Genomic DNA, 18,870 nt, shown 5'->3' with positions numbered 1-18,870 from the left:
CTGATTTTCCAGTCTGAAAAATTATTAGGAATAAACAACGTTTCCTATTCCCAGCAGCATATAAACATGTCCCTTTTAATGCACACACATGATTTGCTTTCCTGAGCTCATTCCCAGGACAAGTTTTTGGTCTGTATTCATACCCACTCTCTACATCTTTGGTTTGAAATCAACACTTCTATTCAGAGGGATGTGCCTGCCAACTTCCTGATGACACAAGTGCCCCTCTGCTAGCCCCAGTGACTGCCAGGGCTTCACTGCAGCTTCCCAGTGGAAGGTCCAAAAGGAGCTGCCTGATGGCAGAAACATAAAGGATTTCACTCTATTAAGAATTAAACCAAGTGCTGTGTGAATCCATACTAAACAAGGATAATTACCCCGTTTCCAGCAGGTCTCAGCATGCAGTTTCAATAAGCATCAAGCTGTCAGCTTGAAATTCTCCTCGGGAGCTGTGTGGTTTTAATGAGCTACCACCAGTGCCCAGTTTTGGTATTTTCCCCACCCCCCACCTTGCTCTTTCTTGCAGTTGACTTTTTCTTTGTAATGAAATGCCATGGCCATGGAGCCAGTCCATCTGCCAGGGTGCTGCTGGCAGCTCAGGATGGGAATAATGATTTTTGGGCAGCCCAGGAGGGTCACCTGGAGCTGGCATTGCCAGTGTCATCCTCGGCAAGCAGCCTGAGGAGAGCAGCAGCAGCAACTGAAGAAGACATGGCAGGACTTAGTGCCTTTGGCAGCAGTGACTGCTGCTGCGCCAGGCTGCATGCCAGCACTCTGCTTGTTACAATTTGGGAAATCAGCTTAAAGTAAATGGTAGTGGGTCCATTTCCCTTACATCTCTATCATCTGCATCCCATCCTTTTTTTGACCTTCACAGTTATAACGGTGGGAATTTAAACCAGAATGTGACCATTCCTCTCATGCTGGGCAGAGGGACCATCAGCAGCTCATAGAATCATACAAGAGTTTGGGCTGGATGGGACCTCTAAAGGTCATCTAGTCCAACTTGTTGCACTGAGAAGGAACAAGTTTAGCTTGATCAAGTTTCTCAAAGCTCCATCCAATGTGACCTTGAATGTTCCCATGGATGGGGCTCCTACCACCTCTCTGGGCCACTTGTTCTAGTAGCCACATTCATTGTAAAATATTTCTTCTTTATATCTAGCCTAAATCTATCCTCTATCAGTTTAAAACCATTATCCCTTGTCCTATTGCTCCAAGCCCTGCAAAGAAGTTTGTCCCCATCTTTCTTATAGGCCCCCTGAAAGAATTGCTGGTGACCACTGCCCATCTTTGCAGGTGCATCCTTTCCTGGAGAGCCCTGTGACTCTCACACATTTGAAGACTGCATCACGAGAGGTTTGTACAGGAGATGGTGGACATGCAGCCTGTTTCCAGTACAGACAGCACATGTACAGGAATTCTCCAAGTTCCTGGTTAGAAGATATAGGGAAATGGCTAGCTGGATTGAAGGGTCTCCTCACTGGTACCCCCTTATACAGACCTTTGTTTGAGCCACAAAGGAGAGTGCAGGGGGCTCGCAGCCATAATCTCACACTGGGAAAAGGAGGCAGACACAGTTCCTTGTCCCACAGAGGGACCTGAGAACATCCTCTGGCAGGATGGGGAAGCACAAAAGTCCACACTAGAAGTTTAATGTCATCTGCTGGACCACACAACACAGGACACTGTTTGCAAATCATTTTGTATTTCAATCACCCAGGGGAATTAATCAAGCAAAGACTCAAACTGCTGGGTAGACATCATACTTTTCAAGTTGTTGTGTTAGGCTTGATCCAAAATTTAATCAGAATAGATTCAGCCAGATTTTAGTTAGACTGGAACCACAGAGTCACCAGCCTGACTCTTTGCTGCTTTGATACATTGCTAATTGCTTAATTATTTTTTCTGTGAGATGATTTTCCTTTTGCTGTCCTTAATTCTGCATTTTGTTTCAGAGCATTTTAAATATACTTTATGTAGGAATAAGGAAATAAGGCACATAACAGAGAAGCAAATGTACTTCTTATATTCATATTTCTTTTGCAGAGGAGATTGCTTTCTCCTTTGACACACAATTGTCACCTCAAACTCTTAACTGTGAAAACACAGCAACTTAATTCCTGTTTTACAACACTAATGGGAGATGGCTTTGAACAATAGGAAAAGTTTGCCCTACACAGAAACTTTTCTCATTATGAGAGCACTCATGAGTTTCAAAGAGTGCTCCAGCATTCTAACATGTTGTTGGCTTCTTAGAAATGAGGTTGGTTTTGTCCCCTCTCCTGCTTCACTTTCATTTAAGAAGTCTGACAACAAAAAGTATGGTACAGAGAAGTAGAAATGAAGAGTAAGTGGTTGTAGTTGACATTTAATTTCTGCACAGCTGGAAAGAGAAATGAGATTGTCTATTGTTCAACTCATTATTTTTCCCAGCCATCCAAGAATATAGCAATTTCTTGTTTGTTTATTAAATATAATAGGGAGATGTTGCGATAATTTTTCCTTATTGAGTTCTTATTATTTACAATCCATGGATGGTGGCAGCCTCTGAGCTCCTTCATTTGCTTTTTTTTCTGAAGTATCATTCAATTAACACAAAGACAATCTGTTATGTCCAAAAGGTAATATGACAGGCCTTGCTAAGCAAGCAAGCCACAGAAAGATCTAGTAACTTTTAATGAATTATCACAGTGCTGTGTTTGGAGATGTTCTCTTTGCAGCACCACGGGATTTATACAACACATCAACCCATGTTTCAAGGCTAGGTCAGGGTACTGGGTATGCCAGTGCAGTGTTTTATCCATGAGGCCAAGGGAGTTCCTTGCCATTTACTCCATGGCAAGCACTGCCATTAACTCCATGCTTTTTTCAAACACACAGTGCATTCCCCCTTACGCCTCACTCTGGGATCCTTTTAATTGCCTTTATTTGCATTAAAGACGGAGGAGGCTTAGGGCTGCAATGTTTTCTGCAGAGAAGTCTCTTCTAGGCTTTCCAGTGACACGTGAGACTGAGAACCTTCCTGTTGCCACGTCAAACCCCCATCTCCACCACACTTCCACAAAGCACAGTGCTGGAGGGGCCAAGGGGCTTAGCAGCAAGAGCTGCTTCTTCACTCTGCATCCAGAGAAGTCAAACAGATGATGCTGACATCCTCACCAGTCAAGAGAGAAACTCTGTGAAGGTCATCTGCCTGGTGTGTTAACTTCAGGAGCTCATCTATGGTTGCTGTCAGAGTATCTAGGTTTAAGGCAGGGAAGTGTCCTTCAGGTGTCCCCCTTGGAGGACATCAGACTGAAGACTGAAGTAGTAAGCTGCATAAAAAAATTTAAAAGCATGAGAAACTTTCCTGGAAGCCAGGGAAGGTTTGGCTGATGGCATACAAGAAAGGAATAACAATTAAGCTTGCTTTCTGTATTTCCAATGTTATTTCTATTTCTTCTCATTGCAAAATCCCTTTTAATCTGCCTAGAGGGGTTCAGGGTGGGAATTAGTGAGCAATTTTATACTGTGTGTTTAGGGGATCTGATAATGAATGACGACTTGAGGATGGGCACTAGAAAGTCATGGGCATAAAAAGTATTGCTGTGTAGTTTTTTCACACTTAGTTTGTTCCCTGATCTCCAATGGAAGTGAAGGTTAGGGTTATAGCCAAACTCAGAATAAAATAAGAACAAGCTGGGAAAATATAAATTGATGCAAAGCCAAAAGTAAAACACTGGAAATCATTGCAAACTCCTGTACTGACAGTGCAATTTGATCAGTATCTACAGGGAAAAGCAGACAAATATATTATTGGAATAATGTTCCCTGAGAAAATACTTAAAGGATTTGGATAAGTCAAATATGGAAAGAAATAGAGAGATTAGTCTGAGTTTGGACAGACCACATTTATGTCCTAATGCACAGCTTTTAAGAGAAGTCTTGCTGTATTTAACACTAGGATCAGAAGAAAAATTGACTGGAATACAGGTCAGCCTTCTTAATAAGATAAGGCTTTATCTGTAATCCCCAGGAAAAGAGACAGTGTAGGTCTGAGCTGCTGAATATGGTAATATCCATAAGGAAACTATTTTAGGAGGGACTTGAAAGGTGGGCACATATATCTTCAAAGGATCTACAGATTCCTCGCAATTGGAATGAAATATTTGGGCAGTCTGGAAAGCCATTTTCCTGATACTTGCTCATGAAAATAAACATAACCTTCTTTCAAATCAGGCTTTTCAAATGAGCCTACCACCCAGTGTGACAGCAGATGAATCCTGCTGAGAATTTCAAGGAGGGAAAGAGACAGCAAGAAACAGAAAACAGGAGCAAGGGTGAGATGAGCGATTGCTTCCTGGGGCCAGGGAGGGCAGGCAGGCTCCTGCTGAAGAAAGGAGCCCATGACAGACCCCATCAGTGCAAGGATTATGACTGGCTGATGAATACAAACTGTGTTTCTGCACAGGGTGGACAAGGAAGGGATTCATCGCCTCGGGGAACATCACAAAAAGACCACTGCTTATATCCATCCCTGATGTTCCCGCCCATCTCCTGGAGATCTACTGAACTGATTCCACTTTTGTTGCATTTTTGGTAAAATAAGCTTCATCACTGGCTTCAAAGGATGTGTTTGCCTGAATAAAGGACTAAGAACTGCAGGACCTGGCCTCTTTTGAAAGGCAGCTGGATGGACAGAACTGGTATGCTCTCCAAAATTGCCATCAGTGTTGCTCCAGCTGCAGAACAGCCTCCACAAAGAGAGCATCCCTTTACAGCGTGCCAGGGTACCAAGCCTATGAAACACACTCTCAAACATGACCTTGAGCTGATGGTTTTAGATTACTCTACTCAGTGATGCAGGATATATTGCTCATAAGCAGAAAAGATGTTCAGACAAGTTCCTTGAACAGCTCAACCATGGTAACCTCAGATTTGGGGAGTGATGTCTATTTTTAAAAGTGTTTTGGGAAGAATTTAGCAAGAAACTAAACACCATCAGAAAGGTATTTTTTTTAATTTAAGTTGAAAGTCACCTGGTCCTAGTTCATTTTAGAAATAACCCTTACTAATAAGAAATTACTTTTTCTTATTAAGTAATCTTTCAACATGCACCAATATATTTTTTTTTAGTAATACCTGTAAAGGACAGTGGGCAATGCTCACTGCAATTTACATTCAAATCAAGCCAAGTAAAGCATTTTAATAAAACTACAGCTTGTCATTCTTATTTCATTGTGTTTCTTCAGTGAGATAGAATTAGACAAGGAGCACACAAGCCAGAACGAGAAAAGCAGACCTTATGTGTCAGTAACTGCCTATAGGAGATGTATTTATCATGAATAAAAATACGTATGTCCAAAACATAGGTATAACCTATTCTCCCTCTAGCGGCCACTGCTTCTCCGTGAAAAGAAAAAAACCAAACAAACCTGGCATAGAGATAAATAATTCCAGGCAGGAAAAGAAAGAAGGGTGCGGAAGATCTGAAACTGCTTTTCATTTCAAGTGTCTACTTTTCTTCTTAGCAGTGTCTTACTTACAGATCTAATGTTACCGGTCAAAGCCAGCACGCTGAGATCTTGCACACCCTCCTGCACGAGCTACAAAGAGAATCATCTCTTTTAAAACCACACTTGAAATGATTTTGTTGGCAAGGAGCCAACTGCTTTTCAGTTGCTGAATTACTGATCAAGCAAAAAAGCATAAAATCCATTTCAGATCTTCTATATAATGATTTCATTAAAAAGTTGCGGCTCTTCACTAGAGTACTAAATAGAAGAAACACAAAAATATGAACACACATTTACAAAGTATTTAAATTGATACAGTTTCCCATATTTGACATGAGGTATAACCAGTATTTAAATTATTTAAAGTAATTTCTTACTGGCAAACAGATATGTATATAAACACATAGAGCACTAATACAGTACTTCACCAATACTTGACTGCCTAAAAAACTGATAGCATTTATGTCGGCTCTGAGAAGCATCATTGCTGTTATAATGATGATGGTGTGTTTAGAAATTTACATGGGATATTGTTGTACACAGAGTTTCAGCTGAGAAGCCATTACTGAAGAGAATTTATGTGTTCCCTCCTTGCCTTGGGATAAATATGGCAATATTATTATCAGCAATAACAATTTATATGACAATAAAAAATGTCTGGAGTACCCACTCAGTCAAGCCAGAAAGCCCACGGTAGCAGACATGCTGGAGTGTAGCTCTTTCCGTGCCAGAAATTGGCAGACTGAATAGGGAAGGTAGGGAAAAGAGGATGGGAAAAAGAAGAGAAAGGAGATCCACATGGTCACACAAGAAGTCAATGAGCACATAAAACCAGAGGTTTCATGAATAGAGGTTTTAGAAATCACATTGTCACAAACCAACACCTGGGTCACACAGCCTTGATGGAAAGAGCACAGCCAGAGCTCAGTGTATGTTGTGTTAGAAAACCAAGGAACACCCCTCTGCATTGCCCCATCCAATTCTTCCACTGCTTACAGAGGAGCAAAGGTCCAACAATACAATGTCATACATGTGTCCCATCTTGGACACCAGCCCAATCTGGCATGCCAGAGAAATGGGCCCTGCCTCTAAACAAAACCCAACCTACTCATGTATGAAATTGAGTCTAGTCAATCAATAAAGTCTTGCAATTTAAGCCAGTGCAATTTTAAGGCATATTTACCATTAAAAGGTTGAAATGAAACACTTCATAACAGTGTATAGTCAGAAGATATGTTGCCAGTCCTACATGGAAAAGCAGAGTATGTTCAAGCAAACTGGTAGCAAAGGAGAAGCACCCCTGGAAGTGAAGGTTCTTGCCAGCTAAACACAACTTACAATATTCAGCCATTATGTTTGTAATGTAGCCCTAAATCATCTGTCACCAGAGTCCCAAAAGACATGCCTTTGACTAAGGATAGCTTGGTTGGTTGCTCCATCATGGACATCTTCCAAGTGTCTACACATCACCAAGCCAGCACAAGGTCAGTATTCATTTCACTGGCATCAACCAAAAGTCAGGGCAGTGGGCACTTGCCATTAGAGAAGCAGCCATCACCATTAGACCTGTTCCACAGGGCCATAGGTCTTCCAGGGAACCACCTGCCTTCTCACTTTCTCCCTAAATCCATTTAGAGGAAGCCTCTAACACAAAGGCAAACACAGTGCTTTTGGGGGTCTCTTTTGTTCTGCTTTGTCCTCTTTCAAAAGCTCCCTATGATGAATGAGCTCTGCTGCTTTAATCTTCCCATTTTCATGTCCCAACAGCTGGAAAGGTCAAAATGACAGATGCATTTACCAAGGCTCCTTGCTTCAAAAGCTGGGTAATACCTTTCACAAGATTGTTTTTGCTTCTCTCAAGAGATACATTTGCCAGAGGTTAGTGCACTTTTTTTTTTTTTCTTTCCTTTGGAGATGATTGCTATCAGCACTGGAAGAGCTTCCCAAGATTGCTAAAAGGAAATGTCATATCACAGTATCTAATTTCCAAAGTGATGGTACAAAACAGCCTCTCCACATGCGACCCCAGATCACTGCCTCTGGAGTTCTGCATTATTTTCCATCATGGGAAGTTTTGAGTATTATTACAAACGTAAACAGTTCGCAAGAAGAGCCGTTTGAAAAATTAAGAACAAGATACAGATTTGCTACTTTCAGGATGATTAAAATTGAAGACACCTAAATAACAGTCCAGCTATTAGAAGACAACCAAGCTTTCCAGGGTGATGGGCACTGCTAATGGCAAGGAGATGTGCCACTGCTGCTGACACCTACATCCCTATCTCCAATGTTCTTTCAGTTGAGCTGCACTTTCCACTGAGCATTGATAAAGTACATATGGAGTCATTTTACAAGAGCCATACACACAGAGATTGCTTTTCTTGAAGATTAAAAGACAGGACTAAAAGCAGGCTCAGACTTTCATTATTAACAACCCTCTGCCTTGCAAGGAGCCTCCTATACAGGAGTCCAGCAGAGCTCAAGGGCACGGGAGGTTTTCTCTGCTATTTCATGTGGCTTTTTCCCACCTCGGAAATTCCAGTGTAATGACACGTGATCAGTCAGACTGAAAAAGAGCTGCTGCTTTGAACAAAAATATTCTCAACTTCTCTGAAGTCTTGCCTATGGTTCACTATATTCCTATTATACACATTTGAAGAAATTATTCTGAAGGAGTGGTAAAAAACAAAAAAGAAGAATCATATTATTTTACAAGTTTTTGTTACCTTCAACAGGAACTGATGCTCATCCCCTGAAAGACAGCAGGATACCATAAAGTGCCTTGCTCAGGACAAACCATGAAAACTCTACCATTTTATGAATTCATAAATATGAACCTTATGTCTTTCCCACTGAACAAACTCTAGAAAATATTGCACACAAGAATGAAAACCAAAAGCCTTCAAATTTAGATAAAATCCTGACCAACTGCATCCCCAACCCTGGGGACTTACCAAAGATCTTGTCTTAATTCTGCTGATAGAGAAGCCTATCTAGAAAAGCCCCATATTAATTCATCACATTCTTTTTTTGCCTTTGTCAGCAAAAATATGAGCATCCCTCTGCTTATAAACTAACAGTAAGAGCCGATGGTCTCTGATCCTTGCAGAGGCAAGTCACCTTAGTTACCCTTATCTAAAAAATGAACAGTGTTATCTTCTATGCATGAGTATAGTATCCCATAAAGCTGTATTCTAGGGAGCAGAGGCTTCAGCTTTTCTAAGATTCCACATTTCTAGAAAACCATTAGCAAAACAGCCTTCTGAAATTTTTACCAGCCTGTGCGGGCATTCGTGTTTCCAAATGATAGAGATCTTGTGTCTGCAAAGCATGGGATTAATGCCTCTGCCTTGGATCCCTACCATTGAGCTGGCATCCCTATACTTTCATTACCGTTTCCTGGCAACAAAATGCTGAGGCACTTTCATGAATGCTAACAATCCATATTCATCCTCCCAACAGACCTATCCAGAGAGCCTTGCTGAAATGAATGAGTGGATCAGTGGTATCTGCTCTTACAATATCAGACTCAAACACAATTTTTAGGTTTTTTCCTTCACATGGAGAAAGCATTGTTAACATGATTTTTTCTAAACACTTTTTTTTTTTTTTTTTTTTTTTTTTGAGCCAGACCATATTATTTCACCCCAAAACATAACAATTCGATTCATTTTAATTTGGCATAGAACAATTCTGATTTTACCAGGAGGCTTGACTTTATCAGCTGAGCAGTTTGATGGTTGGGGTATTTTTTTCCAGTTTACAGGATCAGTGCTTGGTAATGTGACAAATCTAACACTTAGATTATATGTGCATATATATGTGTATTATTTTAAAAAATAAAATTATTAGCATTTCCATTTTTAAGCAGAGTTTTTTTCATCAATACCAAGACTAATGAAGATGTTAGGCTTTCTCTTATTTGTGTGATACTACTCTTGAGACTTCTTAGCAACTAAGTAAGACAGAAGTAACAAAAGGCACAAAAGCAGCTGGATATGCTTTCTGTATTCTACACTGTTGTGAACGCACAAGGAGAGGATTGCTCCCTCTAAGAGCAAGTTCTCCTTGAAGTCCAAGCAGGCAAGAGACGAGAAAGGTAATGCAGAAAGAGTGATTCTCACATATGTTTTAAAATAAAAATGATGTCACCTTCTTTTCCCCTCCTCCCTATACTTAGCCCTTTGAACTGAACTAAAATCTTTAGAGCCCATGTGGGAAGAAAGGGAAGGGACAGGATCCTCCGACACCAGTGAAGTGGTACCCTGGGGGGCTGAGAGCCACACTCTTGCCTCTCTGCTCTGCTGAGGACCTTGCTGTTCATCAGAAGCTTTTCTCAGCTGCATTTTTCATCTGAAACATTGCCCTCTAGCAAGCATCTTTTTCAATCTAGAGGAAACCTGCACTGGTTAAAAAACCGTACCAAATACCCAAAAATACTTCCGATGAATTAGGATTAGAATAGGTTTTTAAATACATGGGAAGAAAAAATAAAATACTGTTATTCCCTGTTCTTGATACCAGAGAGGCATCTCTCATTTCCATTATGCTGGATACATTAGATTATGCCAAGTATTTGCAGCCCACAGTGAACAACTCATCTGACCCTCGCTCCTTACAACCTCCTTCCTCAGCCCTGATGAGGCTGTAGTTAAAGTTGTGGTGCACATTTAACAAATTAACAGACCCTTACACACTCCACCTGCCTTCTCCGAGGGTTTGCTCATGCCAAAATGCTGTCAGCTCATAGCATGTGGATACAGAGAAGATGCATTGCATGGTCTTATCTTAAAGAAAATAAAACAAACAAACAAACAACAAAAAGACAACAACTTGACTGACATAGAACCAATACACAGGTTTGTACTGATGCTGCCAACGTTGTTAATACTTTCAATGTTTAACTTGAAAAACATCTCAGAATGCGTTGGAACAGTTAATTTTCTCTGTTTTTCCAACTGGCAACTGGCTCTGGTTTGAAGTAAGGGCAAAGAAAGCTTTTGGATCATTTAGACTGCTCTATGACTGTCTGCATACTGACTATTTCCCCCCCAGACAATTGTTTTCTCAGATAAAACTATCCAGGTGCCTAGAAAGTGAGTAATGTGTTTCAGTCACACTTATATCTAGAGGGTTAGCTGTCCCTTTCTGTAATATACGGCTCTGGCTGTGTTAGCCTAAAATGAGTTTAAGATGAATTCCCTGAAGAAACTGTTCATGGCATATAATCTGGCTGCTGAGCAGTATTTTTTAGGGTGACAGCATCCCCAGCTGATTCGCTCCAAGGCTGTGGCTGTTGAACAAAGTCAGCATGGAGCTGATTGCCGTGTATAAGCAGATGTCCCACAAAAATAATTAACATTTTCAAAACATTCACGGGCGAAGGGAAGTATAACCCCTGACATGAGCTGTGACACAATCCACAGCTGTAGTCATTTATACACACGTGTGGTCTCAGTAGACAGGGGCAAGAGGTGACACCAGTATGGCCACAACAGACTTGGGAAAGCCACAAAGAGTGCAGGCACGTGACCGTCAAGCACTGAGGAACAATATTGATCCTCTCCTCATTAAAAGACCCCCTTACGCCAAAGGACACCCAAGAGTGATGAGGGAGCTGGCAGAAGAGCTCGCCAAGCCTCTCTCTATCATCTACCAACAGTCCTGGCTCACTGGGGACATCCCAGATGATTGGAAGTTGGCGAATGTCACGCCAATCCACAAAAAGGGCCGGAAGGAGGACCCGGGAAACTACAGGCCCGTCAGCCTGACCTCAGTGCCTGGCAGGGTTATGGAGCAGATCATCCTCAGTGCAATCACACAGCACCTGCAGGATGGGCCAGGGATCAGACCCAGCCAGCACGGGTTTAGGAAGGGCAGGTCCTGCCTGACCAACCTGATCTCCTTTTATGATCAGGTGACCCGTCTGGTGGATGAGGGGAAGGCGGTGGATGTGGTCTACCTGGACTTCAGCAAAGCCTTTGACACCGTCCCCCACAGCATTCTCCTGAAAAAGCTGTCAGCCCACAGCTTGGACAGGAGCACCCTGTGCTGGGTTAGGAACTGGCTGGAGGGCCGGGCCCAGAGGGTGGTGGTGAACGGGGCTGCATCCAGTTGGCGGCCGGTCACTAGTGGTGTCCCCCAGGGATCAGTGTTGGGCCCAGTTCTGTTTAATATCTTTATCGATGACTTAGACGAAGGGATTGAGTCCATCATCAGCAAGTTCGCAGATGACACCAAGCTGGGGGGAAGTGTAGACCATCTCGAAGGCAGGAGGGCTCTGCAGAGGGACCTGGACAGACTAGAGAGCTGGGCCGATTCCAACGGGATGAGGTTCAACAAGGCCAAGTGCCGGGTCCTGCACTTTGGCCACAACAACCCCATGCAGCGCTATAGGCTGGGGACAGAGTGGCTGGAGAGCAGCCAGGCAGAAAGGGACCTGGGAGTCTGCATTAACAAGAAACTGAACATGAGCCAGCAGTGTGCCCAGATGGCCAAGAAGGCCAATGGCATCCTGGCCTGTATCAGAAACAGCGTCACCAGCAGGTCCAGGGAGGTGATTCTTCCCCTGTACTCAGCGCTGGTGAGGCCACACCTCGAGTACTGTGTCCAGTTCTGGGCCCCTCAGTTTAAGAAGGATGTAGAGGTCCTGGAACAGGTCCAAAGGAGGGCAACCAGGCTGGTGAAGGGACTCGAGCACAGGCCCTATGAGGAGAGGCTGAGAGAGCTGGGGCTGTTCAGCCTGAAGAAGAGGAGGCTCAGGGGAGACCTCATTGCTGTCTACAACTACCTGAAAGGAGGCTGTAGCGAGGTGGGAGCTGGACTCTTTTCACAGACAACCCTCAACAAGACAAGAGGACACAGTCTTAAGTTGTGCCAGGGGAGGTTTAGGTTAGATATTAGAAAGAATTTCTTCACGGAGAGGGTGATTAGGCTATGGAATGGACTGCCTGGTGAGGTGGTAGGTTCTCCGTCCCTGGAGACATTTAAAAAAAGACTGGATGTGGCACTCAGTGCCATGGTCTAGCAACTGCTCCGGTGGGTCAAGGGTTGGACTAGATGATCTCTGAGGTCCCTTCCAACCCGGCTAATTCTATGATTCTATGATTCTATGACAGGCTACTTGCTCACTGGGGTATGGATTTCTCCTGAAACTGAGAGCTCAAAGTTTGGAGTAGCCCAAAGGGGCAATGACAATCCCAAGCCCTGTTTGCTGTCTAGCCATAAAGAGCAGGCATGGATGCAGCATGATGAACTCCAAGCGCAGCCAGTTAGCTGACTCTCCCCTGCACGTGTTCTGGGTGTCAGATCAGGCCTCATATTCAAGAGATTAGAGGCCAATTTTTCAGAGCTGAGAAGCCTCAGACTGTCCCTCACAGGGTTGCTTGCAGATCAGCAGCAGCTCCTTCAAAGGAGACTGAGGCAGAAGGAGCCTTTACTAGAAGCACCCAAATCCACTGCTGGAGTACAGAATCAGAACTAGGTTTTTACCTTTATTTGATATTAATAATATAGCATTGGACAGACTACAGAAGTTTCTTCTCACAGCAAATGCATTTTCAACCACCAGATTTCAGTATGTCATTACTTGCAAATTACTTACATTACAGTGCTTTATTCCTAATGTAGTGTTAGAAAGGCCTAAAATTTCACAGTAGCCAATAGACTAGTTACAGCCTAGACTCAATAAACCCCCAAACTCCAAAAATATTTTTCAATAAGCAAACAGAAAGAGACTACACCTTCTCTACGTTGTTTAGTTGAGATTTTATATAATGTGGAAAACATAGTATAATAGTTCTAATTCTTTATTGCAGTGTTTGGAGAGAGAATCCAAGAAGAAGGCACTGTATCTTAAGCCAAAGCTACCAAGTAGGTACAATGTTACAGCCAAATTCATATTAGCTGGCTCTGGCTTACTGGTCCTGCCCTGTGCTCTCAGGTGAAGGAAAGGTGGGGAATCACATCTCTCTTCTGCTTATGTCTACACTGTTCCAGGCATTCTTGGGTGGTTTCAGTACCTCCCTGAATCAAGCAGGGAAGGAAGAAGAGGGGAAAGCTGCCATCCAAGCACTCGAGATCAGCAGTGGTTTTGCATTTGTGCTTTTGTCAGCTTGATGTTACCCTTTTGGAGCGAGCTTACTGTTGGAGCAGAAATGTCTCCCTGTGCTGGAAATCACACCTTCAGCAGCAAGAGAGGAACCTTTGGATAGCAACAGCAAGATCACACTTCCACATTTATCTGAAAAAGGCTAATGTCAAACCAATGAAGTTGAATTAGTTTAATGGGATTCTCCAGGATAAACGATCACTTAATACAGAATTAAGGAGACAAAAGGAGTATGGTGAGGCTTCATAGGCCCTCTGTCTTGCAAGAAAATAACAAAATACCTTTTTTAATAAAATTTTCAGTATGTGAAAATGTTCAAGTGTTTTATCTATTTTATGAAGAACAAAAACCTTTTATAATACTTTAATTTAATTGATAAAAATTCTCTTAAACAAAAGGGGTTTTGTCACTACTAGTTTTCTCTTCAGAAATTGCAACCAGCTGTATGTGAAATAATTGACATTCAGGCTGAATAATAACAATAATTGAATTCAGGCTGAAAACAGGAAATTTTCATTTGATTTATAATGTTGACTGCATAATACTGCATAGCCTTATTTTGTAACCAAAAGTGCAGTTGAAAGGATTGTCTTAATCCACCTGTGCACTTAATTTTAAGCCATCAGACTCATACATTCACATACCCAAGCACTGTTCTCATTTCATTCTTTAGAGGTGGGAAATTTATTCATTTGGAGGTAAGATCTCATCTCACCAAGCTGAGATTTATTTTTACATCACTGAAGGCAAGATGGTGTAAATCATAGTTGGAACAGAAAATTTTAGAAAGCAAACACATGCAGAGCTGCTGGAATTCTGATTGAGAGGACATTACAGCCATTTTTGATGTTGCTCTTGACCTATGTTATTTGTTGATGTGTTGGTTTTGGTTAGGGTTAAGGTTAGGGTTTTGGGGTTTTTGTTTTTTTATTAAGGGGATGGGAGAACCCTAGCACTTGGAAGAGACTCAACTACACCAACGATAAACGAGAAACAAGCACTGAAAGGCTCTCTGACTCCCAGCACGAAGACATAAGGCAGCACAACACATGCAGTCTTTTCTACAGCCAGCCAAGCTTTAGGAGCACTAAAAGAATTTATAGCCAGCTCAAGTCTACCAGATATGGTAAATTTACAGCCAACTCAAGTACCAGATATGGTATGATTTGCCATCAGGTCCCCAGTGTCTGCTGTGACTGAGAACTAAATGATTCAAACAATAAATGTTTGATGGAACAAGACAATCAAAATAACTCAAGAGCTTTATTAGTATCCATCCGGTGAACTGGAGGAGCTTCAACACAAGTCCAGGCAGAACTCATTATAGGGGCTTACTACTGCTGTTTGCCTGAACTGCAGTGATTAGTAACCATAAGACTAGTAATAAACAAGCTTATTTATGACTATAGCTTGATGCTGGCATGGGTCTGAGCAATTTCAAGGCAGAGCTGGCTTGAGAAAGAAGTGTTTGGAAACCTGAGAGCTTCATAATAAGATCTTATTGTTCCCTTGATGCTGATGGTGAGCTGTCAGTAAGCATTATGGAAACCCTCATCTGGGCAGACCCCTCTCCCCAGGTAGGACTGGTGTAACAAACTCTTTGCTCTTGAGGTACTTCTGGGCAAACTTGTCAATCTGTGTTTTTAAAGGCAGGTTTTCTCTTTGATCCAAGACTTATTCTATACTCTCTCCACCTAGGGAAGGAAGTCCTCAGCTCCACGGTGGTGCCACCAGCTATTTGAGACCACCATGCATGCCCACTGCCCTGTTTATTTGATCTGCTGCAAAAGTCTCCTCTAGAGTTGTATTTCTCAGATGCTTGGAGCTCAAGAGATACAGATAATATTCCCAGCACTCATCCCCACCTTTAGCAGTCCTCAGGTCTCTAGTTTTCATCACAGCCCTTAACCCATCCCTCCCAGGCGTCTGGCTGCCCTCATCTTCATTTCCCTGCTAATAGTGATGACTTCTTGAGCTGTTTTACCAAAAGCTGTTAGCTTCATGGATCACCCAGGCTTGTTCCTCTAGTAGGTTCTACTCTGCAGTCAGTTCCGAGTTTCTTAGCACTGCTCCCAACAGGGCTTTGTGTCCTGTGAGAGCTCATCCCTCTTGCACCCAGTGGCCCCCATGAACATGTGGCACAGAGTGCTCCTTCTCTTCTTTGCTTTGCTGCCAGGACTTCCCTGTCGTGTTGAGCACTCCTCTATCTGGGAAATGCTGCTAGAACTGCAGTTAGAACACATTTTTGTTGATGTGGGGGAATATGTTCACAATGTGAAATGTGGTTTGCAAGATGAGACCCCACAAAAATGATCAGAAGGCTGGAGCACCTCTTGTATGAAGACAGGGTAAGAGAGTTGGAGTTGTCCAGCCTGGAGAAAAGAAGGCTCCAGAGATACCTTAGAGCAGCCATCCACTACTACAATGAGGCTTATAAGAAAGACAGGGAAAGCTTTTTAGCAGGGCCTGATGCAATAGGACAAGGGGTAATGGTTTTAAACTGAAAGAGGACAGATTTAGGCTAGATATAAGGAAGAAATTTTTTACAGTGATGGTGGTGAAGCGTTGAAACAGGTTGCCCAGAGAGGTGGTAAAAGCCTCATCCCTGGAAACATTCAAGGTCATTGGATGGGGCTCTGAATAACCTCATCTAGCTGAAGATATCCCTTCTCATGGCAGGGGGAGTGGATTATTTGACCTTTAAAGGTCTCTTCCAACCCAAACTATTATGTGATTCATCGGAAATAAACAGGCAACTTTATACAACTAAGCAGGTAAGCCTTGATTTCATTATATTCCATTCCATGTATCATGTATTAGGACTGAAAATTACTGCATTTCAAATGGTCAATGTGAGTCACATCACTTATGCTACATCAGTATGCCAGTCCCATTAAAACTAAAAAATTTACCCAGACTAAAAGAAAAAGGCAAGGAAAGCAGGTATTCTTGCACAATAATAAATTGAACCAGTAATAGATCTTCCTGACAAAGAGTTCCAGTGTGGACAGATGGCACGCCACCAAGCAATACTAACAAAAGGACAACCCCAGCACCCTGAACTAATTTGGAACCATCTGTATGCCATTAAAAACACTAACAATAATTCATCTTTTTCAGCATATTAGCACACCCAAGCTAACTGGGAATCACCACAATGTTAAATATAGAAAACAAGAGGATTTCTCTGCTAAAGTATGGTGTTCAGCCTACTTGCAGTTTCAGATGACCGTCTGCCCCAGAAGACTGAAGTAGCAGTATGAAGTAAGAGGCACAAGGCCCTTTAAAGCATTAATGGCAGCAACTGCTCCAAGAGAGAAAAGGTTCCCCTGTAAAGAAAATGACAGTCTAGAGGCAGAAAGTGAGCAAAGAATAAAATAAACTAAGGGGCTCCCAACATTTTGGCACGTTCTGTGGGGCACAGACCCTTCCTTTCTGTGAGTCTGGGATTTTTTAAAAGGGCAGGGAAGCAGTCTGTTATTGGCTTCCCAAAGCCCTGGTGTTGACTGGTATGAGCACAGCAGTGACACTTGCTGCCATCTGGAGAGCCCTAAAATTGGTGAAACCCAACTAAGACTGGAAAGGGAGGGGCTCACCAGTGAATTCAGATGGCTTCTGTAGGAAAAGTTTGCTGTGTGACCTGTTAAGCCCCCTCCCAGTTCTAGTGTCTTTTCAGGTTTTTTCCAAGCATAACTGAGGAACCACTAAGATTAAATATACTCATTTCACAGTTTATGCTGGATAGAATTAATTAACTATGAATGTTAAGTATCTAAAATTTATTTCTGGTTCACTTAACAATGTTAATTTAAAAACAATACCTAACAAAACAACCTCCCAACAATGCAACTGGTTTTGCTGCCATAAACTAGAAATGCATCCAAAGAAATAAAGTGCTGTGCTGCTTTTTCTGTAGATTAGGTAAGGGACAAAGGTGATCTGCTCAAGAAGACAAGCAAACAGTTGTATTAATCATGATAGAATGGCTTTCCTCTGAAACAGCAGTAATACATAATTGGTTGTAATGGTGGACTCTTCCCTTGATTGTTGAAGCTCCCTTGACTAAATTACATAGTCTACCTAACAGGTCTGTCAGACTGTGTATTTAAATACTATAAGTATAAATGCCCAATAACAAATGCCAGAGGAATGTGTCGAGGCTTTTTTTTGTTGTTTTTTGAGCAAGCAGTAATACATCAAGGATCCTTTTAGAAATGATGAAACAGTTATTAGAGGAACTGAAGTACATTTTCCCCTTCTATATGGTGCTGTTGTTTGCCTCTCTGCCTACCACTGTGTGTTTTATTGTCCCTCAAAGGAGATCAGCCAGGTACTCTTCCTGAGTGGTTACAGTTAATTCAGGAGGTTCAAATGCTGCTTTTCCAAGTGCTTTGCCGTGAGTTTATCAATACTCAGTTCTTCCTGCCACCACGTTGTCCATTCACTTTGCTCTGTTAGTTTGCAGAGATCAAGAGCCTGTGAACAAAAATCTGTAAATCACTGCAGCCTCCTCAGCTTCTCCTGCCAATTTACACTGGGGGATGGCACTCAGTGACACTGCCCAGCAACCACTGATTTATAGGACACAACTCCTTCTCTTTTGCACTTTCCAGCTTGATATAGATCCCTAAGGTGTTCACCCTTCAAAGAACCTTTTCTGTCTTCTATGTGAGGTTTCATACATACTGACTTTGCAAGTGCTGACAGCACCATTACCACAGATTCACACTTGCTAGGGAAATTCCGTATTTCCTGTCATTTTTTTGATTGTCTCTGTCCATTTTCCAGTGCTAAGTGATGCACTGTATTATAACACTTCTTGATGCAACATAACATATCAGTCAAAGAGCAGAATCAAAATACTGAGGACCAATCCAGCCATGTCACAAAGATTCAGCTCATGTGTCTTTCTAGGATGGGATTTTGATCACACACACTGGTGTGATTAAAATATTTCTGTATTGATAAATTAGACTAACTTTTAACAATGCCACAATCTTCATAAAGGAAGACAACAACTGTAAAAAGTGTAAAGCAAATCAAAGCTTGATACGTGAACCAAATCAAAGCTGTGAAGATTACACAGTGTTTTGAAGTTTCCACTACACACAGCTCTCATTCTTCTGTTTTATTTCAGGGAATTACATTGAATTTGGAAAAGGAAGATGAAGGAAAAAAAGCCTTAACTTTTATTACAGGTTTCATAACAAGCAACAACAATAATAATGAAATGTTAGGTTTTCCTTGACCTTGAGCAAAGAG

This window comes from Heliangelus exortis, chromosome 3 (assembly GCF_036169615.1).
Source record: "Heliangelus exortis chromosome 3, bHelExo1.hap1, whole genome shotgun sequence".
Taxonomy (NCBI): Eukaryota; Metazoa; Chordata; class Aves; order Apodiformes; family Trochilidae; genus Heliangelus; species Heliangelus exortis.
Note: the sequence above shows the minus strand (reverse complement) of the source record.